The sequence below is a fragment of the Manis javanica genome, chromosome 16 (genome assembly GCF_040802235.1).
Source record: "Manis javanica isolate MJ-LG chromosome 16, MJ_LKY, whole genome shotgun sequence".
NCBI classification, from domain to species: Eukaryota; Metazoa; Chordata; class Mammalia; order Pholidota; family Manidae; genus Manis; species Manis javanica.
Window position 1 is genome coordinate 23,608,552 of NC_133171.1, and position 23,355 is coordinate 23,631,906.

At 41.9% G+C, this 23,355-nt stretch overlaps 1 protein-coding gene across 9 annotated transcripts in view; it reads left to right on the forward strand.

Moving 5' to 3' along the window:
• The window catches only part of FILIP1 (filamin A interacting protein 1), a 206,951-nt gene that overhangs the window by 68,674 nt on the left and 114,922 nt on the right, over positions 1-23,355 (forward strand). Inside the window, exon 1 of one of the 9 annotated variants that reach the window (XM_073224346.1) lies at positions 12,252-12,308. The exons of the other annotated variants lie outside the window; for them this stretch is intronic. The gene's annotated coding sequence lies outside the window, so the exon portion shown is untranslated. Of the gene's footprint in view, positions 1-12,251; positions 12,309-23,355 lie in introns of those variants that run through there. 9 annotated transcript variants of the gene reach the window in all.

The window sequence follows — 23,355 nt, forward strand, 5'->3', positions numbered from 1 at the left end:
TCTGAAAAGATTCACTAAGAGTGAAGGACAAAGAGATTCAAGGTCAAAGCCCAGCTGGACTCCCGTCTAGGGTCCCCAGGCGGGGCCAAAGCTTCAGGCCCCGGCCCTGGGTGATGCAGGAAGCCAGGCCTGGGGCGCTGGAGTGCAGATGCCGCTCTCCCAGTCACGGGCGAGGCAGTGCGGCTCTTGGCCCCCTCACTGCAGGGTGGCCTCCCTTGGGGTGGGCGCTGTGAGGCGCTTGCTTCTCTGAGCTGTTCTGGCCACTGTGGTGGCCAGACCCTCTGATGCCATCAGGATTTGGTCTTTTTGTTGCTCCAGTGGATACTCAGAACCTCACCTTTGCTGTAACATTTGAAATGCTCCACAGATCTCTGCCTTAGTCATGAGCACACGGTTAAGTGGGTTCAAGAAGGAGTCCTATAAAGCACTTATTCCAGCTGTTGGCAGCAGCATTCCTTGAAGAAGCTCTTGGTAACGTGTGTATACTGGTCGGAGGAGGCAGGAAAGGAAGGGATGGAAAGTCTCGTTCCACATGAGAGCTCTTGGCTCCTAAAAATGTTGTTTAGCTCTTACTTCTCCCAAAACATTGTTTAAGTCACAGGCTGTCAACCTGGCAGCTTGTTCCTTCAGAAGAAACCAAAGAGCTTGCTATAGTTTACAGAAAATTACCTGCTGTGTTTTCAGCCCACGGTTTGCTACTGTGGAGGAATGGTATAGGAAATTTTATTGGCTAGTTTATTTAATTCTTTTATCTTTATTAACCAAGAGTTACCTTTAATGATGCTAAGTGTCTATGTGGACATAATTGGAATTTTTAAGTTTCTATTTACATGCATGGCATTTAACTTTCGGATTGTCTGAAGTAAAAGGAGAGCAGTTGTAATACAGTTTTGATGGAGCAGATAAATGCTTTTTTCCCCATATGCCAGTATGCGTAAGTATTCCATGGTTCAGCTATTCTGGGTGGTGCCATTGAGCATCCCGGCCATGAGTTTCATGTGAAGCGAACAGGTAGCAGAATGAATTGCTACCCTCTGAGAAATTCTAGTCTGTGAATTGTAAACAGTATTTTGCCACAACTGAACTAGCGCACCCCAACCCCCACACCAATACATCCCCAACACACACATACACACTCATTTCTGGCCAGTGTGCAGGGCTTACATATACTACTACAGTATTATTCAATAGGTTAAGCACCTTCTGGAGGCAAATACAGTTGTGCTCTGTGGCATAGACCTATTTATCTGAATACTGCATTTCTTCAAGGTCCTCTGTTTCATTCACATGATCTCTCCTGATTTGTGTACAACAAATAAACTCAGAATTTCTCTTTTGTTCTCTCCCATCTTTAGGTATCTTCAGGTAAAAAGGTTTAACAGTGTCAAAGAAGGAAGGGATTAGTGTTACAGTATCAAATCGTGTTACAGGTAGGATTAGTGTTACAGTATAGGATTAAGTATGTGGAATTAGTGTTACAGTGTGGGATTAGTGTTACAGTGTAGGATTAGTGTTACACTGTATGATTAGTGTTACAGTGTGGGATTACGGTCACAGTGGTAAATCCTGTAGCACAGGTTTTCTGAACAATAGAAACTAAACAAAAAGTGAGAGGTTATTATGATTATTCTACAAATATTTGTATATAAACTTAAAGAAGTCAACATGATAAATAGATTCAGCCATGGCTTGGGACTAATTTTAGAATCACATGGCACAAAACAAACGCTCAGTAAGTGTTTGTTACATTGAATCCAGTAAGTGTCATGGGATTGAAAAAGTCAATGTTCCAGATCAGTTTCTATTGATTAGGCTGAATATATGTGTGTTTGTGTATGTGCACATGCATACACATGCATATACATAGAATAAAATGGGAATAACCATGACCATGGGTGATTACTTCTCTGCTCCTCAGTATTCACTAAACATTAAATGGTCACATGCTTTTACAACAATACAAATTAAAAATCAACAGTCATTTAAAGTGTTTATTGGCATATCAGAGAATAAGTAACACATAACGAGGCAAGTGGAAGCTGGACACTAGCTGTGATCAGCATGACACATATGTATTTCTAATAACAGATTAGAACTCTGCCTTTAAATGCAATAGCATAGGACCTAACGACTGACAAAAGTCTAATCACAAATATCCACCCCTCATGTTTGCACTCATGTGCCACAAACCTCACTAAAAAAACCTCACACAGTCAGGCTCTTACTGGGGTTTGTTGGCTGGAAATGTTTTGCCCTCAGAAACCTGTTTTGGAGTCAGGATTGCTCCACTGCCCTGCAAGTGGTAGAGTGACAGCTGCCCTGTGATCAACGCCTCTGCTGACAGCTCGGGTTGATGCCCATACCACTGACGTCCCTCATCAGCATCAGTGCTCCCCACGTTACCCCGAAAGGAAACACTGAGCGCAGCTGCTGGATTCTGCCCTGTTTCCCCATGGCTTTCTTCACTGCATCACTTCCTCTGAGTTCCAGTGAGGCTGTCATTCACGTCACCACTCCTTCTTGCAGGAATGAGGTCCCAGTGGGACGCATGTGTTCCTGGTGATGTATTGCGGTGGAATCTCACCAAAATGAACACATGAAATGCTGAGCTCAGAGGAGAGGACAAGGGAGAGAACCAAAGAAAATGACTTGCGGTTCCTCGGAGAGTGAATAATTTTGTCCTTTTGAGAGAAAGGTTAAAGGAAAACGCAGAGCTCCTGCCCCTCCACATGGTGTGAATGTATGGTTTAAATCCTACAGCTGATTTTTCTGGGTCTTTACTTCAATTCCTGTCCCCAGAGACTTTCATAGGAGTGGGACTTCAACAATATCATCAGTAGTATTGTGTGAGAATTTTTAAAAATTTGTACTGTGTGAAAGCAACCGATGACAGAGTGAGACCCAGTCAGTCTGCTTATCTTCGAAAACGTCCTGGGCTCAGTCAGGCAGGGCCCGTGCACATCTCTGGAGGAGGGCTGGGCTGGGGCACCGTGGGAGCGGGGGCAGCACAGGGTCCCGCAGTGCGGCATTGGGTGGCACAGAGGGGTCCAAGTGGGCAGCTGGCCTCTGAGGGTCTGCCATGAGGCCTGGCTGTGATCTGACACGCGCAGGGGGTCAGCAGGCCCGGAGGAGAGCAGGACAGCTGTGGGAGAGAAGCAGTCCTAGGGACCCCGAGTGAGAAGCGAAGCTGTAAAGCAATGTCGAAACTGCTAATGCCAAATCCGAGATTCTGGGCCAGAGCTCGGCTCTGCCGCGCTTCACGTCTGGTACTCGGCCCTCAGGCTTCCCCTAACTACTGAGTTTCACGTGTCCTGCAGGCACTGAGCTAGGGATGGGGTCGATGGTGGATGTCACATTAGCTCTGCTTTCTAAAGGGGTTAGACGTAAAAACAGTGTCACTGTTGATGCCTTGTGACTAATGAGCAAATGGGGTTCTGGGAGCACTTGGCTGGCCTTGGGTGGCAGGTGACTGGTTCAGAGGTCATCGATGGCATGAAGTGACTCTTGCTGTGCTAGACGGGGCCGTAGAGGCTGAGCGCGAGGTGGGGCTTGACAGGTGAGGTCCCAGGGAGTGCAGTGGGTGAGAATGCGGCTGGAGGGCACAAATGCCCGAGCAGTTGTAGCATATCCACACAGCTTTGCAGATGGCGGGGGTTCATCGGTTGCATTCCCTCCAGTTACATGATAACCTCATACTTTTAAGAATAATGTGCTGAAGAGGATGCACTATGCACACATATTTTTATTATATTTAAATCTGTAGTGGCCATAACAAGCCAGCCATATATGCATCTTGTAGGCTAGCAAATTCCTGACCCTCACCACTACCCACACTCCGAGTATTTTTTCAAACTAGTGACCACTCTTAATATGTCTCAAAGTGGGTGATGAATATTTCCTATAAAATTATTTGCTTTAGGACTTTTACAAGTTTGTGCACTTTGAAAAATACTGACATATATTCAGTACTTCTCTTCAAATGCCTAACAGCTGCTAGAGCCAGAAACCTGTATGAATAGCCAGGAAATTTTTGAAGTAGAATTTGGGAGCCTTGCCTAACCACAAATTAAAATAAATTTTGAAACCACACTCATTAAACCTCTCTGATGGAGGTGTCAGAATCAGTCCACATCGGATGAGGAGATCGAGGGAAAATGATAGAAAGTCCAGAAAAATAGACACCTTCCTAGGGAATTTTGTTAGGAAGGAGAGGCATTTCATATCAGGAGAGAAAATACATATTTTTCCATCAATGGAGTTGAGGTAACTGGAAAAAAATGAAATTAAATCTCTGGGTCACATCTTATACCAATACATACTAGATGCACCAGAAATTTAAGTGTAAAAAAAATGAAAGTGAAATACGTGAAAAAATATGTATAGTTGGGGTGGGGAAGACCTTCCTATACAAGACAAAAGAGCAGTAGAACCAAAGACTAAAACATTTAACTTCATAAAAACTGGATAAAACTTTACATAGAAAAAAAGACACCTCATAAACTAAGCTCAAATGCAAATACAATCTGGACAAAAATATGTGCGACAAAAATAATTAAGTTCAAATATCCTTGATATAAAGAATCCTTTTAAATGAATAAAACAAGTGAGACACAATAGAAAAATGGACAAATGACATGATTTGTAATAAATGTGGAAAACTAATCTCACTTGTAATTAAAAATTCAAATTAGAAGAAGATAGTATTTATTTGAACCCACACATTGCAGATTCCAAGGGCTCCGGTACTCAGGGTGGCGAGGGGGTGAGGAATGGACACTGTATACCCTGCTGGTGGGAAATCAACCAGGGCAAATTTTCTGAAAAGCAACCCAACAGTATGTGATAAAATCTTTGCAGTCAGAAGAAAAACAAGTCCCCTTTTGTTCTGAAAAATGGGTGAATCAAAACACACATGGTGCTTCTGAGAATGTACCATTTCCCTTCCTCCCATTGTTCTCAAGTATTGTCTATTGACTTCTAAAAGTTTGGCAGGTCCAGAGGCTCTCATTTTTTAAAAAAATGCCCACTTACTTCTTCCTCAGAAGCTTGATGGGATTTTCTAGGAGGGACTTTGCTTGATTAGAGTTGTTGAACAAGACTGGATATCCCCAAGACTGGATATGTCGTCCATTCTGCCTAATCATTGGGGCGCCTGGAACATCCTGATGGCAGTGCTTTTCTTCTGGGTGATGGTCTTTCCAAGCATGAACTGATGACCCAGAAGAACGCATCTATAACTGGATCATGGGGTGAGGGGGCAGGCAGCAGGTGGATACAACGGAACACTTGACCACAACTTCATAAAATTGCTCAGGCTCACTAGGCTTAAAGGGCTAAGCCAATCCAGGAAAGGGGTGCTAAGCTCCCAGTTTGGGGCAATATGCTACGTTATGAATTACTCAGAAAAAAATGGTTTTATCACGCCATTTTCAGTACTGATGGATGCTGAGAGAGGACTCCAAGCTCTTTTTATGAGAAATGAAGAAGCTAGGACCCAGGAGGTAGGACTTCCTGCATGTCGTGCAGCCTCTGAATTCAGGTATCTGAATCCACAGACACGCCACCATGCTGTGCTGCGTGTCTTCCTGGAATTTACAACATATCCTGTCTGGGGCTATTTCCCAAGATACCGATGCGTAAGAGCCCATGGTTTCTGCCTCATCATGCCTCTCGTGTCTCCGGCTGTTGGGCTTCTCCTGCGGCTCACTGGTCAGCAGGTCTGTCTGTTGTCCCATGAGACGAAAGGAGGCTAGTCAGAGAGGCGTGTGTGGTGTGCCCGCACGTGTTCCGTGAGGGGTCTGGTGAGCAAGGCACGTGGTGTGTTTGGTGCCCGGCTGCTGCTCACCAGTCTGAGAGCAGGGACATTTTGCCAACCAGCAGGGAGCAGTGATGTGGGTGACATCTCATCCAAGACCTTCTTGCTAACGGTCTTGTGCTTCCCTCTGGGGAAGACGTTTTCCGAAAGAAGCCACCCCTACAGGTTACCCAGGAAGCAGGGGGGTACGAGCATTTTAAGCCAAGCTGGCCTTCTAGATCATCTCTTGCTATTTGGTCCTGCAAAGAATGTGCTGAGGTGAGAGATGGGGGCTTATCACTTTGGTTGTCCTCCTAAGGGTTCCTTTTCATACTCCAGGCACAAGCACATGAATTCCCTTTACTTCTGTCACACCTGCAGATAAGGAGGAGTGGGCCCAAACATTATGTGTAACTCTGTAAATCATAATGTAACTGCATAGTAGCTACAACCGTGCTTCATTTCTAACTTCTATTGGTGATGCCTGGACCAAGTAATTGACGAGCAGTGCGTCATTCAACAAGTCCATTTGTAGCCCTCTGTTCTTCAAGCAGCAGAGCCAAAGCTGTGCTCATGTCCTGGCTTCATACTGCCGCGTGCGGCCTGCCTTCCGTGAGCTGTGATCGCGGGGATGCGGTCTCCTCTACTTCCCTTTCCGCCTGCGTTCAGGCCTCGATATGCCTGAAAGTTACAGAAGTCAAGACACTTTTGTTAATGTTACAGGGAAAGTTGTTATTTACAAAATATAATTGTTACCAGTTATTAACTTCAACCTCAAAACTTGTTACCAGTTTCTAATCACAACTGTTAACCCCAATCACTCTCTAAGAAATACCGGCCTTGGAACAGGGATCTAGATTGTTCTGGATCGTTGTACAACAGAGCAGAGCTTAACGTACAAATTACCACTCAGTGTGGGGTCAGATCAGATTCTTGGGATCAGAAGGGTGGTCTGACCTGTCTTCTCAGTTTTTAATATTTGTTATTCTGGAATTGGGAGCCTTACAGGGAAATGTGTCTGCTACCCTAACAGACGGGAAAGAGCATGGTGTGAGAGCAGTGATTGCAAAGGGTGGTTCACGTGCTGATAAAAGGTCAGAATCTTGGTTACATAAAATTCTTAGCTAAATTCCAGAGATTTTTCATATGTGCTGTACTCAAAAGGAGAGTTATAAAATATGGATTTAAAATATGTATGTGGAATGGGTCAGACACCATTTTCTAAAATATTCTTGAAAATATTCTAATCAAGTTGTGTACTTACTTCCTTTACCCAACTTAGTTTTCTCACCAACAGTGGTTGGTTTATTTGTTTAATTTGGTTCACACCAAACTGAAGGTTACACGTAACGACTTATGCTATGTCTGATGTGGACCTAATTACAGAATCAATTTTCTATATATTTTTCTGCTGAAAGCCCAATTAAACTGGATGACAAACTAGGAATAACAATAACAGTAAGACCTGATCTGTATAAACTGTCATGTGACTATGACAATCAAAACCTCAGAAAAGATTATTTTAATATATATTATTATATACTATATGTAATATGTGGTATATAGTATATGATAATATGTCATATTATTCACATGTGCTGGGTGGACTTAGTAGGGAATGGTGGGATGATGGACAAGGCCCAGTCCTCCTAAAATACGAGGACTATAAACTAATTTTGGGAGAGGAGCTGCATTAGCTCTGAGCCATCCTCTGTTGATGCCCAATTCTCCTCATGACTAGTTCAGATTATAAAATAAAATTTTCCTGTGGAAAACTAACTGGTCTTAGTGTGACCTAATCTTCACCTGCTTTTCTAGAACCACTTGCTTTGCCCAGCCCAGACTGTGTGTGATATATGATTCAAACAACATTGATTTATACTTAAGATACACTTTATGGGGAATTTTAAATTATGCTCATTTTAAAATAAAGATCAATTGAACTTTCATCTGATACTATGTTCTTTACATAGCTCATGAGTATAATAGACTCATGGACAGAGGAAGCCCTGTGCCTCGTCAGGAGAGTCTGATGAACAGCTCACCCACTGCCCACAGGTCAACTGCAGCCCCCCTGGGGAATCACTGCCTGGAATAAAAAGCAGCTAGCCTCTCAGTGGGGTTCGTGAGGTGCAGAAGAGAGCTCCTGCCTTCTTTCCTCTGATGGCAGACAATGACTATTCTTGAAGGCATTGCGGTTGCTGGGTCTGGCATAGGGCTAGTTACCATAGGAGAGCTCCCTGGGGTAGTGGGTGGTGGCATTAACTACAGCACGGGCATTTAGCTGAAGACATTTAATGCATCACAGCTCCATGAGTGCACCATTCTTGTTGTAGCAAAAAATTGGAAACAAACTAGTAGTTTAATAATAGGGCATTACTGATCAAGGGAAGGTGGAATTTGCTCTTAGCACATCCATAATGACAGTCTCTGCAGACATCATCAAGTTTCAAAGAGTAAATGACTATTTAATTAAACAAGTGTAAAATAAAAATAAATACATTACAAAAAGTATCTACTTTAAGATTCATTTGGAAAAATTAGAAGACTATATTCCAGACATTAACAGTGGTCATCTCTGGAAAGATAAATGTGTCATTTAAAATTTCTACAGCAAGTATGCATCATATTTAATAAGAAAAAAGTTGAAGTTATTTTAAAATGACTTAGTGGGTTAGTTCACATGGCCACTTACATAAGGAATATTCCATTTAAACTCATAATGCCAATGTGTGTATGTATTTATAAACTACCTTCTTTAAATCTATAAGATTTAAAAAGTTATCATACAGATTTAGCAGGGATTGTCACACACTATCCCAAATAAAACTATAATATCTCCATATTTTTAAATAAAACATTTCTTGGCTAGCATATGCATAGACATTTTGCCTTCCCCAAAATGAATGTGTTGTATTTATTTAAAAAATTATTTTGAACAGTCAATAAACTTACCAAAAAATCGGAAGTACACTGCAAAGTCCTCTTTTCCCCCAAGCCATTGGAGAGTAAATTTTAAACCTGATGTCCCATCAACTCAGGTCTTTAGTGTGCATTACCTATGAGCAAGAATATGCTCCTATGAACGATGACGCAAGCATCAAGATCAGGCAACGAACATCAATACATCACTACGAGCTGGTCCTCAGAACCCGTTCAAGTTTCCCAGTTGTCCCCCCAGTGCGTTGTATAGCAAGACGACCTACTGCTTTTTGTTGTGTCTCTTTAGTGTAAGTCTGGAACATTTCCCTAGTCCTTCCTTGACACTTTCGAAGACTATAGGCCATTTGTTTCGTAGAATGACCCTCAGTCTGGGTCTGTCCAATGTTGCCTCATGATTAGATTTGGCTTTTGCCCCCTTTGGCAAAGCATTTGTGTTTAATGCCCAAAATGTCCTCTTTAATACCAAATAACTTTATTGACACAGAAGGTTGTAAACTGGAGCTGGATTTCCATATATGGTTCCATCTTTGTAACCAACACCACCTCTAACCTTCACGCAGCCTGTTCTCTGCATGAACTGTGGTAGAGGTCTCACCCTCGACTGCCCGGTCCAGCTTAGGTTTCTCAGTCTCAAAGTACTCGACATTTTGTACTGGGTGATTGATTCTCTGTGATGGGGACCGTCCTGGGCATTGTAGGATGTTTCCCTTCATGCTCCTTAGCCCCGTCCCCTAGAGGCCAGTAGCACCTCCTTCTCCAGGCTCGAACAGCTAAGAATGTCTGAAGCATCGCCAAATGCCCCCTGTGGGATGAAGTTGTCCCCAGTTGAGAACTACTGATGTCGCTCATTTCTTTTGCTGGTACCTCTGTTGGTATTCAAATCCTCATGAATCAGAAATAGAATAATTTTAACAATTTCTTTTCTCCTGAGTTCCATCTTCTTTTAAATATCAGAGTTTTCATCACATTCTGACAGCAGTATTTCTTTAAATGCTGAGTAGACCTAGTTCTAAGCTAGTTTCAAGTGCATGCTTGGCAGGACTGGAGAACGCTCAACTTAGGGTGGCATTTCACTAAAAGCAGCAGTCCTGGTGAGCATCTTCCTTTACAAAACAGAACAAAACTTCTTTGGTGTTTGTATCTCTTTTAAGTGTTCATCTTTTCAAGTCTGTTGAAAAAACGAAAACAAAAAGGTACTTGGCACTTTCCTCCAAAGTGAATGGGACTTTATGATGCGCTGTTCTCTCCTCCTTACGGACACGTGCTGTTAGCAGGTAATGGGTCCCCTGCGCTCTGCGTCCCACACCTTTCCGTCTGCTGGGTCTCACCTTTTGTATCCGGTCCCTATGCTCTCGAAGGCAGAGGCGCTTCTCCTTTGTGTCCCCTTCATGTGGGCAAACTGTCAATAAATACGCAGTTAATTCAACTGCTTATGCTGGAAGTGGCTAAGAACTGAGTATTTTAAAATATGACAGATTCCCACCAATCTTACCTCTAGAAAGTACAGAAAAGAAATTTGCTAACATACATAAACTTTTCTGGTATTTTCCCTTTGTCAGCCATTTGCCTTAACATTCCCATAAAGCAGTGGGAGCTGTACCTCTTCTTTAAGTGGAACGGTGGGCTGGTTCCATGTAAACAGGTTTTACATGCCTAATGGTCTGATTTGAGCTGTTCTTCATTTAAGAGTTCTTTTCTCCTCTGCAGCTTTTTCATTTTGTGAACAAAAATGTGGCCAAATGCCCCTCAACAATCTCAGAATTATGGGCTCCAGGTATATGTCAACACTTGAGAGTTGCCATAGCAATCAGCTGAATTTTTCTGCCAGTAAGTTCAGTTAATTATAACATGGTTTTTTCAACAGCAGTTTTTTACCTTTCACCAAGTTCAGGATTTGTATGCTTTATTTTTGTTGACTGTAGAGATGATAAGCATTTCTACAAAGTTTGACAAGTGTAGAGATCATATGAGATTTAGTTGTTATGATGGCAAAATTCTCAAGAGGGGTATAAATATATTTAATTTTTTCTTTGATCCTCTGTCTTTTATGTAATTCGGCTGTCTTGCCCTGTGTGAGTCTAGCTGTGAGAGGCGGCACACACAGTAGAGGCCATTAGTGCAAAATCTTAGATTTAATAATTTAATCGAAGATTTAGGATTCTAAGGAAGAGCCACATTATTAAGAACTAAGATCTCAATTGCTTTCTCCATCCTTCCTCACTCTTTTCTTTCTCTTTCCCCCCAGTCCTGCTCTGTCTCCATGTCTGTCCTTGTCTCTGTGTCTCTCCCTCTCTCCCCCTACACTGTTCTCTCTGCCTCCGTGTCTGTCAGGCTCTACCTCTTTTTTCTCCCTTACCTTCTTTCTTAGAGGGAAAAAAAAACCTTTTATCTCATACATTTTTGGGTACAGATGTATTTTGCAAATAAAAAGTAATTTATTTTCAGTTTAGTGAGAAAAAGACACTTTTATCAAAAGTAACTCAGGCAGGCTTGGGCCTGTGGGCCAAGCACTTACCCCTGGAAACTGGCTTTCCGTTCACCTGGTCCCACGGGGAACCCAGACACGCGCTGAGCTTGGCGCCAGTCACCCCTGCTCACGGGTAGGTACTAATCGAAGACTCTGAAACGCAGTGACTGGAAGAAACAGTATTTTGCCAAATTCAGTCTTTACTCTGTTTTTTTACCTTTCTTTTCTCTACAATTGTTCCAATATCTTCATAACTTCCTAGTTAAAGTTTATACCACTAAAGGAAGGGAGTGACGGCAAGATGGTACAAAACACCTTTAGAAATAGCAAATGGAAGCATCTTAAATGACCCCAGAAGAGGCGGCATCCTTGCAGGGGCCGAGGACCAGGGAGGGGGTGCGGTCGCGGGGAGAGGTGCCCGCCCTGCCCTGCGCATCCGTCCGGCGCCTCAGCTCCTGCGCGTTCAGCTCACACACCGGAGGTTCGGGCCCCGGGCGCCCTTTGCCGGTCCTTGCTGAGGTCTTTCCAAAATTAAATCGCTTTCCTATTTGGAGGCCCTTGGGGTGATTAACATTTCTCCGACAATTGTTGTTGTTAAGGCAGGGAAAGCACCTAAGATTCAATTTCTACTTGCATCGTACTTGGTTTATTATTAATGGGTTTCCAAGAGAGGCTCCGTCATTTTCCTCTAAATGTAATATCAGAGGCTCAGGGCTCCCATTTCAAGTTTGAGGATCAACTTTTCTGCTTACTACCTTTCCACTACTGATCAAGCAGTTTCTTTTTCTTAAAATTCCACTGGCTATCCAGTCATTTTTCATGTGGAGTTTTCTTCCATTATTCATTTATTTGACACATATTTTTAAGGACCTACAATGTTATTGTATCATAAATAGGCACCCCGGGGGCAGCACAGCAAGCGTGGGCCTAACCCTTCCTCAGGGATGCTTCATAAAGTCAGAAAACAGCAGCACGTGACCTTCTCGACTTTAGTCAGCTTGGCAGCAGCCAGGCGTGAGTTTGTACCCAGACCCACTGACTAAACAGTCCTGTGCCCTTCTGTGCCCGCAGTCTCCTCCCCAGAGGATAGACTTTAATTAAAAGGTAAGAAATATTGAAATGGGTGATGAGAAAAGAAAGGTGAAAGTATGCTTAAGAGGCTCTGAGATTTGGGAATGTGGTTCTTCTCTCGGTCTCTCTGGGGCTTGCCTGGGCTTTTAGAAGAAGTCAGATTTACGCTGTGCTTTATATTATGTCTCTGTGACCGATGTATGTGTTGTGGAAATAATTTGAGGCTTTTAGTTCTTTAAATATTTCTTCTTAAATAAATCCATTCAGTCCATTAACCATAGTTAATGTTTTCCCACTGGTTTGTACATGGCATAGCTGAAGACCCATGTAGACTAATGGGGAAGGAGAAAGAAAAATCAGTACGTTCATGAATTATTCTCTGTTCTCTCTTCAGACAAGCTCATTTTCCTTAAATCATCAGGTTCTGTCTTAATCATAGGCCATCTGTGGTCATCAGGAAATAGATGTTTACATGTTTGCCTTCATGGTCTTACATTTTACAAGAAAGCTGAAATCAATGTGGCCTTTGACGCCCTATCACAAAACAGCCAATGTGGGAATCAAAATCCTAAAAAACGGTGATTCTTAAATTGTGAAATTTTTCTCCCAATGAATATTGAATTAAGACTTGAGAAAGACTATTGTGCTAACATTCAAATGTTGTGATTGCGTTAAGAGGGTGACTTTTGCTTCCAGAGAGATCGTATCAGACATTAAAGAGCGCTGGGTCGCGGCACCTGGCGTGGGTGACTCAGACTTCACCCAAACACAGCCGCAAAAAGTAGAGCCCCACCCAAGATTACCATTCATTTTGTAAGACCAGAGGGATCTGGGGTGACATGAAGTTTCTAGTACTATGCGTGAGAAGAAGAAAAAGCTAAAGTAAAGGAGGAAATTTTTATAGTCTGTTTCATTGATTTCACCAGTTAAAGCAACTTTGCTTACAGTATTTTATTGCAATGTCATCACATATCTTCCATGATGTGTATATCAAAAACAATTTGTACAGTAAAAATAATTTAAATTACCTTACTAATAGATGATCCTTTTTAAAAAATTAGAACTTAGCAAGTCAAACTGAAGTGTCTTTGACTAGTCCCCTGTTCAGTGCCCCCCACCTCAGTCCTCTTTTGAAATAGTCCCTATTAACAATGTGAGGTCTATTCTTCCAGACTTTTCTCCATGAGGATAGAAAAGATACCTATGTGTGTATGTGCTTAACACAGATGATGTATCCACTGTTTCAATGGACGGTGTGGCTTAGGCAGTCTTTCACGTCAGCGTAGCAGGTCCAATCATTTTAGAAAACTGCAGCATGGTCGCCTAGAAAGGTGCATAATGATTTAGCCATTCCTATTTAATGAATGGGTGGGTTGCTGTGAGTTTGTCACTGTTCCAAATAACGTTGTAGTGACGATCCTTGTACTTGCTTCCTTGGGTGTGTTTTAAGTCTCTTTCTGGGGTAGATATTAACAGTTGAATTTTGGGATGATCTGTTATTCAAAACGATCTCTTAAGTGGTTCTATTTGTACCTCTATTTCCTCCAACGGTGTATGAATACTCACGGAATGTGATTTTCCTCTGTTAAAGTGAGGTTGAGCACCAGTTTATATAAATCTTGACGATTTTTATTACTTCTTTTGTGAATTGTTGGATTATATCCTTGGCCCATTTTTCCAGTTAGATTTTTTTCTTTCTCTAAATGATTTGTTAATTTGAACTCTTTGTTGTTGTTTATATTGTTTCTTTTTTAACTTTTAAAGTACTTCAGTCATTCAGGTGCTTTAAATTTGGTGTAGCCAAATACATTATATTTTCTTCTGTGACTTTTGCTTTTTTGTGTGTGTATTATTTCACATGGCTTTCCCCACTCCAAGATGACATGCATTTGCCTGCATTTTCTTCTAATGGTTTCTTATATTTAAAAAATTTAAGTCTTGATTAAGATTTTTGTGAGTGGTATAAGATAACAATCTAACAATTTTTTCTAATCACTAGTACTTCTCATTGATTTGAAATGCGATACCATTTTCTCTTCAATGACTTACAATTATGTTTTTACCATGTTTCACAGATATGTATGTCATATAGGTATGCACACACATACCTAATGCACTTTTTTCCTTTTAATAAAAATATTAGGTTGATTCTGTGGTTATTCCCTATTTTAGAGTCAAGGAAACTGAGGCACAAAATATGAATAAACTTACCCAGTGACCTAAAGGAAGTGGTGAGACGAGAAATCAAACCCGAGAGTGTGGACTTAGAGTCTGTGGTCTTAACCATTACTCTCTATGAAATTCCTGTTTGTGTGTGGGTCTGTTTTTGGACACTATTCTGTTTCCTTAAACTACTTTAGTATTGTTGCGCTAATATCTCATAATCCTAATTACCATAGATTTATAACATGTTTGATATCTATGAGGACAAATTCCTTAGTTTTGTATTTTTTTTAAAAAACAGCTTTAGTTACCATTGTTCATCCAACATTATATATAAATTTTAGAATTTCATAAAAAATGCTATTTGTGTTTAGAATAGGATTGCATTAAATTACATATTAATTTGAAAAAGCATTTACATTTAAAAAATATTGAGGTTTTCATCTCCAAATATGACATATTTCTTCCCTTATTCAAGCTACCTTACCTTTTCTTCCAGTTGTTTTGTAATTTCTTTCCACAGAGGCATTTTTATATTCGTTTTATTCCTAAGGACTTTTTAATTTCTGTTGTTATTGGGAATGTCATTTTTCCCCCTCTAATTACTTCCAAAAAGCCATTGATGCCAATGTACAGAAAAAATATTGATTTTTAAAAAATGTTGATTTTGCATCTTGCCATCTTACTGAACTCCCTTCTTTTTTTTTAATTGAAGTATAATCGATATACAATCTTGTATTAGTTTCAAGTATACAACACGTTGCTTCAACAGTTGCCCATATTATTAAATCCTCACCCCCCCCCAGTGCGGTTCCTGTCTGTCAACATAGGAAGATGTTACAGAATCATTAGCTCTGTTTCTCCATGTTGACTGCTGTACCATTGACCAACCTACATTATGACCCCACCCACCCACCGCAACCCCTCCCCATGGTAACCACTGTTCTCAGTGTCTGTGAGTCTGCTGCTGTTCTGCTCATTCTGTTTCACTTTGTATTTATATTACACAAATAAGTGAAATCATATGGTATTTGTCTTTCTCCACCTGGCTTATTTCACTGAGCATAATCCCCTCTGGATCCATCCATGTTGTTGCAAATGGCAGGATTTTTTTATAGCTGAATAACATTCCATTGTGTATATGTACCACCTCTTCTTCATCCATTCACCGACTGATGGACACTTGGCTATTGTAAATAATGCAGCGATAAACACAGGGGTGTGTGTATCTTTTTGAATCAGGGATTTTGTTCTCTTCAGGTAAATCCTAGAAGTAGAATTACTGGATCGCATAGTACTTCTATTCTTAGCTTTTTGAGGAACCTCCATGCTGCTTCCCACAGTGGCTGCCCCAGTTGACACTCCCACCCGCAGCCCAGGAGAGCCCCCTTTTCTCCACATCCTCGCCAACACTTGTTACTCTTTTTGTGTTTTGGATGGTGGCCTTTCTGACTGGTGTGAGGTGGTGTCTCATTGTGGTTTTGATTTGCATTTCCTGATGATTAGCGATGTGGAGCATCTTTTCATGTGCCTGTTGGCAGCTGTGTGTCTTCTGTGGAGAAGCACCTGCTTGGGTGCTCCACCCGTTTTTTGATCAGGTTGTTTGATGCCCTTCCTCTAATAGTGTTCCATTTGGTTATCTTTAATTTTCTGTGTAGGTTTTCATGTCTTCTGTAATTAATGGTAGTTTGTCTCTTATGGTCCAATACTTATACCACTTAATATTGTCTTTCTTATTGAAGTCCATTGGCCAGGACGCCCCGGCTGATGTTGAATAATAGCAGTACAGAGCATTCTTGTTTTGGTCCTGTCCTTAAACACAATGTTTCTAGTAAGTGTCATGTATTTTGATAAGTAGATACCTCTTATTGAGTTAAGTAAGTTTCTTTTTGCTCTTAATTTTTACATACACAAAACTATATGTATATATCCATCCACAATTGAGTCTTCGGGGCATCATTGAAATTATTTTTTTCCTAAGTCATATGACCAAGTTAGTGGATTACATTGGTTGTTCGCTATTAGACAAATCAGTCTTTGCATTCTTGGAATAAACCTTGCCTGAGTATAAAATATATTATTCTTTCCATAGTTTGCTGAATTTATATTTCTAATATTTTACTGAGCATTTTTATATCCATGTTTGTGAAACTGGCTTATCTTTTTCTTATGAAGTCTTGTTTTGGCTTTTTAGAAGGCATGTGCCACATACTAAAATAGCTTGGTAGCATCTCATATTTTTCTATTTTTGTTTGCTTAAAATATGACTTTATATATTTTTTAAATAAGGAACTCTCCTTGTCAAGAGTTGCCCAGAAAATCTTGTGGGTCTGGTAATTTTGTGTGGCTTATGTATTTGAATGCTGCTTCAAGATTTTTCTGCCTTTGTTGGGTTGATTTAATTTTCTTCTACTCTTTTTTACTGGGGGTGTAAAATCATAAAATTTCTGTTTTTCTAGTAATTATTATTCCATGTATAACACATGCAACTAAATATATTTTCTGTTGCCATCCAGAGTTAATCAGTTTCTCTATGTTCATTTGACAAAACAAAATCTCTGTATGCCTCAAATTATAACAAGCATTCCCTTTCATTACCACTGCCTCCCATGCTGACATTATTTGGACTTTTAGTTCTACATTGTTCTTTAAAAATTATTAACATTGCTGTTTTAGAAAATCAACATTTAGCTAGGATTAGTAGTATAATTTAATGAATTTCTTTCTTTACCATTACTTCTCAGAGCTTAATGCTGCATTCTTTATTTTGGTGGCATAATTATCTCAAAGTTATTGTAGATGACAAACTGGTGGTTCCCTCATGTTTCATTTTCATACTTGAATGATAGCTTGGTTGGGTATAAAATTACAGTTTAGCCTTTTTCCCCTTGCTCCTTTTATTTCATTCATGCATTGTCAAGGAGAGTCTCTGTAGACCACTGTTTCTCATTACCAAAGATTTTAGGATTTGTTTCCTTTATTCTTGGTGTTCTGAAATGTAAATGTAATGTCTAAGTGTGGACTTTAAAATTTATCTTACTCAGTTCTTTGTTAGTCCTTAAATTGTGACGAATGTATCTATTACCTTCCTTAATTACACCTAATATCTCTTAGTAACTCAAATTAGCTGGATGATTAGATGTTTGATCCTATTTTACTGTTCGCAACTTGTATTTTATATTTTATAACCCTTCACCACTTTTTATTGCATTCTGAAAGAATCTTTTGGCTTCATATTCCAGGTCAGCAATTTAGTATCTATGTCCATTCTATTATTTGACCCACTTCTTGAGTATTGTATTTCAATGATTAAAACTTTAATAGTTTTTTAACTAAGTACTTTTTAACTGATCATTTTCTATGAATTCACTGTCCTCCCAAGCATTTCTATGGATCTGAATGATAGTTATTCTAAAGTCCTATTCTGACTTCCTTACTAACATATTAATTTCCTAGGTGTAAGTTCTCCACTGTTTTAAGACAATGAACCCCTGTTTCATTGCTTCCTAATGGCTGACCCCCCTCCAGTGTTTAGTGATTCCTGAGTGTTCGTTCTTGTAGCTGAGGCTCCTTGTCAGGCTGTCTGTCCTACTTGTTCCTACAGCTGCTTAGAGAAGGCAGGACTGGCTGCTGGAACTTGTGCTTTAGTGTGTTTCCAAGAGCACGTGGGAGGGATGGGCTGCCCCTGGTCAGAGGGCCTCACAGGCCAGCTTCTGCCGAGTGAGGGGATGCCTCCAGCCATCAGGGCGTCCGCGATGTGCTGTGTCTCTTTGACCTGAGCTCCTGTCCCCACTGCGTCCAGCTGAAGGCATCAAGGACTGTTGTGGCTCTCGGACTCACAGTGTGGCCCAGGCTGGTAGAGGGGAGGCACCCCGCCGACCTTCTTGGCTTCTCCTGGGCCGTCCTTGAAGTCATGCTGTCCATTGCCTCAGTTCCCTTCTCGTCCCTGGTAGCCATGCCTCACATTTTGGGCAGTTTTCTCTTTTGTTTTGAGTGGTGATTTTAAATTTCCATTTTAATCCCGTCTGCTTTCTATCTTCCAGTGTTTTCTTGAAGCTTATGGTCCTCCAAAGGTTGGTACTGTTTTCAAGTTACATGGATTAAAAGAAAATTCTTTCTAAGATTTTAAGGGTTTACAATGAGAAAAGGAGGCGACACTATATTCTCCCTCTGCCACCTTGAAACGGAAACCAGGGTGTAATCTTCAAAACCTTAGTAGGATGTTTAACAAAAGGCTTGAACAGGCCACTTCTCGGGACTGCCGTTCATGGCTGTGTACGTTGTTTGCTGTATGAAGCCCTGGCTGCGGTGGGAGGGGAGAGCTGGAATCGAGCCCACTGGTCCTCACTACCCTGGGCGTCCTGGCAGAGAGGAGCTTCTGCTGGGCAGCGGGCACCCTTTCCCCCAGTTCACACAACGATCTCCTGGTCAGCAGCAGCTCTGATCATTTTAGCTCTAAGTTACAGTATGTATGATGAGGGTTCTGTGGCTGTACACCTATCAACACTCATCAAATCATTCAGTTGGATTTTACATTGATTATACCTCAAGAAAGCTGTAAAATAAAGCTTAAAAAGTAAAAGAAATTACTATTGTGCAGAAACATGAAGTAGGTAAAATGTGCTATTGGATTTAGAGGATAGATGCCGAAGGTTTCATATTCCATAAATTGGTCAGAATATATAAAAGCTTTCCTTGAGCTCTGGAAAAACAATAACTGTGAAAGAACCAGACACATTCATGAACCACCAAACAAATAACTAACATAAGATGGTAACTAGCTGTTAATCATCTTCCATGAGGAATAAAAGCAGTGTAGCTAATGACCTGCCTTGTGGATCTTAGAGGAAGTCCTCCATAGGGGCCCTGATGGACCCAAGCTATGCTGTCAGCACGGTGCCCACCAGCACAGGGGGCTACTTAAATTGAAATGAATTAATAGCAAATCAACTCAAATAAAAGTTAAGTTTTTCAGTCATACTAGTTATATTTCAAGTGCTTGATACTCCCGTGACTGGTGGCTATGGCACCAGATGGCACAGATAGAGACCATTTCTGTTACTGTAGGAAGCTCTGTTGGGCAGCACCGAACTAGATAATCCCCTAATTTAGGCCTTTCCTCCTCAGTAATTTTACCTCTGTAGATGAATACATCAAATGCGATCTTAGATTTTAATCGTCAGATTGCCTAATGGGAAAATGGAGTGTGGACACCCACTGGGCACAGAAAAAGGACCTGACAGTGGATAGAATTGTTGGTGAATGGATGTACGAATGGATACATGTAGGGAGACTAACTGAATTCCCCATCTGATAAAGTACCCCATTCATCCATTCAGCAGTATTTATGAAGCGCCTGCCATGTGCCAGGTGTGGCTTCAGTGATGGGGATATATGAGCAAGCTAAACGGACATTGTGATTTTAAATAAGGTGGCCCGAGTGTGCCTCAGTGAGAAGGTGGCATTCAAGGCTTGAAGGAGGTGGGAGTGAACCATGTGACTATGTGGGCAGAGAGCCTTCCAAGCAGAGGGAACTGCGGGGGCGCAGGCCTGGGCCAGGGGTGTGAGTGTCGCGGCGAAATGTGCAGCTGCCTCAGGTGAGCCTGGGAGGTGCGGGGTGGAGGCCCGAGGTGTGACCGCAGGGGCCGGTCGGGTGGCGTCTCACGGGCCATAGTAAGAATTTTGGCTTTTACTCTGGCAGAGTTTGGAGCAGAGACAAAATGCAACCAGCTGTAGGTTTAAAAGGCTCAGTCTAGCTTCTGTGTCAGGACGTTGCACTGGGACACGGGGCAGGCAAGAAGACCCTTTGGAAGCTGCCGTGATACCCGGGCGGGAGGGCAGCCGGTCCTGGGGTGGGTGCAGTGGTAATGCGGAGGGGTGGCCAGATCCTGATGGGTTTCACGACTTAGGACGGTGAAATTCCGGATGGGGTGTGGATGTTGCAGAAAGGGAGAAGTCAGGTATGATTCCGAAATTTTCAGCCTTGCAACCAGAAGGATGGAATCACCGTTCACGAAGGTGGGGAAAGCTGAGGAGGAGCAGTTTAAGGGAAAGAGTAGGAACTGAGTTCTGGACCCACTGAGCTTAGGACGTCTGTAAAGAGCTTGAGGTGGCTGCTGTAGGTGCCAGTACAGATTTGGGAGAACAACCTGGGGTGGAAATAGAGTTATGATAGGTGAGCAAATGTTGATTCTCTGTTAATGAACTGCAAGTTTTTGTGCATGAGAAGGTACAAATTGGCTGAGGTGGAATAAAATGTCATCATTTTGTTCTTAGCATAAGCTAGGAGCAGACCCGTCCATAAATTTTGCTTTGCAAACATTCACAAACTATTTGGGCATTAATTTTGGCTTAAAAAAGGGAACATTTCCTGGCAGGCATGGTTGTTGAGTGTGCAGGGGCTTTCTGTGATTTTTGCAGAAAGTACTTTAGCTTTTTTTGTTAGTATCAGTGGCATGTTAGGACATATACTGGTATTTTTTCCCCTCCCAATCCCATAATATTTTTAGCAGTTAAACCCAGATTAGTGTACTTTGACAATATTTTATTTATCACTGCAGCATAATTTCTTGTTAAGTCATAGGAAAGAAAATCCTGCTATTAATTTGAAAGAATGAAATAATTAAGCCTAAGTATTTGAACATCAGGCCTGAGTCCCATAAAAACAGTTAATAAAATTGTGAAGCTTTATAATCTTTAAAAGGATGACATCAAGGGTCTGATTCTTGGATTTTGAAAGGCAGACACGAAACATTCTAACATCTGTGCCAGAATGACCTCTGTGAGGCATAATATTTCCTTTTAAATATTTAGACATCATGATAGTTTTCCATGGTTTTAATTTAGAAAACATGGATTTTTAAAAAAAGCCACAGAAGCCTAGCAACTTTTTCAGCTGCCCTCTCCATTCTCTACCTTGCTTTTAACCTTTGTTAAGTAAATACCCGTCCTAATGTGAACAACTCAATTAGCACCTTCTTTCATAAATATGACCATTTACAAACATCTCTGGATAAGGAAATAAAGCCATAAAGCCCCCTGAGGTAGGGTCATGAAATCTAAAGGAATTACTGTGCATAAACGAAGTTAAGGATGTCCAAGAGCTTGCTCTGGGTCTCACTGTGTTGACTCCATAATGCTTTTACAAAGATTTCTTTTTTGTTAAGACTCTTACCCTTGGCTGTTTTCTGGGTCAAACATATTATAGTGAACCATGTTATGTGCACGGATTCTTGTTTTGTGAAACCCAGATAATTGTTCAAGTTTTGTAAGTTGCAGAAGAATCACGTGAGCTGACACAGGGAGTTCTCATTCAGGCTGTTTATTTTCAGCTAATTTGCTGTCTTAATTAAGCAATCCTGAACTGGGTATTTAGGTTTAGAAAAAATAATGTTTAGCTTTGTTTACACTTGAGCATAATTAGCTAGCTCTTTTCCCCTCTCTCGGCTCACTGCCCCTTCACCTCCCGGCTACACACACGCACACGCACACACACACACACACACACACACACACGCACGCACATACACACACGCGTGCGCGCGTGCATGTGCGCACTGTCACCAACTATGTGGTAATAGAACAAGGTAATTTAATGATGAGCTGCTTATTCTGCACATTGGATGCTAAGTGCCAAGAAGTTGTTATGTTGAATGCATTTAAATTCCTTCCTTCCATGAGACTGTAAGTGAGGGAAAGGAGCTTTGGTACATGTCGGGGCCCTGCCGCGGGCTGAGTGGCGCGTGAGAGCAGCGACGGTCAGCCTCCCGCAGGCCCTGAGCCATGGCGCTAGCTGCAGACCCTCCGCTTTAAGGCCCTGTGCTCGCAGGCGTGGTCTTTTCTCATCCATCTCATCTGTTTACTCCCTGCCAGGAGCTGAGTATTTTGACTTGACATTTCTCACATACAATGTGCTTCTTTTTTATTCTGTTCTCACTGCGAAGATCTCACATGCAGATGAAGTAATGTGACAATAAAAAATAAATGTCTGAGTAGCTACTGTCTTTAACCCCCCTCCCAAATGGCTCATGGGCCTCTGTGGTCCTGATGCGGGTGGCAGAGGAGAAGAGATGCTGGCAAGTGCCTGGAGAGGGGAAGTGAGTAAAGGGATGGTGGCAGCGTGTACAGCGCCGACTCATTTCTGTAGCCCGGAGAGCCGGGAGGGGGCAGGGGAGCGAAACAGAGCCTGGGCAGTGGGCTTGGCTTCAGGTTGAGAGGGAGGTTTTTTGGAGTTTAGGAGGAGGAAGGAAAGAGATTTTTTTGAAATAGCAGCAGAGCAAAGCTGTCTGTGTCTGTGTCTCTCTATTGATTTTTGTGTGTATACATATATGTAAGATTTAATTGATAAAGGCTTAATCTTATTGTTGATTATTCCGTTACTAGCATGACTTATATTAGGTTGGTACATGTCGGGATGGGCAAGCTGGTTGTTTGTGACTGTTCTGTGTTCCCACTAAGCCAGAGTGCCTACTGTGGCTGGTGACCCTGCATTACAGCTGTGCCCCCCTCCCCTGGCATTCTCTGGGCCTCCCCACAATCCAGAAACTAAAAGGGTCCAACTTAGTACTGCAGGAGGCCTCGACCCTTATTTAAGCACTGCACTGGCATATTCTGATTGGTCGTTAAATATTTAAAATATCTCTGATTGAAACGTATCTAGAACAGGCCCTAAAGATATGAGATACTCAGAAAACGCAAGTCCCTGTGCACTTCACAGTTTGTAGGGGGGAGAAAGAGAGGCGATAGGAAGGGTCCGACCAAACGTGGGGCATGAACAATGAGACAGGAGGGCCTGGGCAGTGGGGGAAAGGTGTGCTGCTGCGAAGGGCATGCCAACAGCGCCACCTTCGCCCCGAGCGCCCGGGGCTGGCCATACCCTCGCAAGCCCCTGTCCCCACTGGGAAGTTCTTGGAGGTGC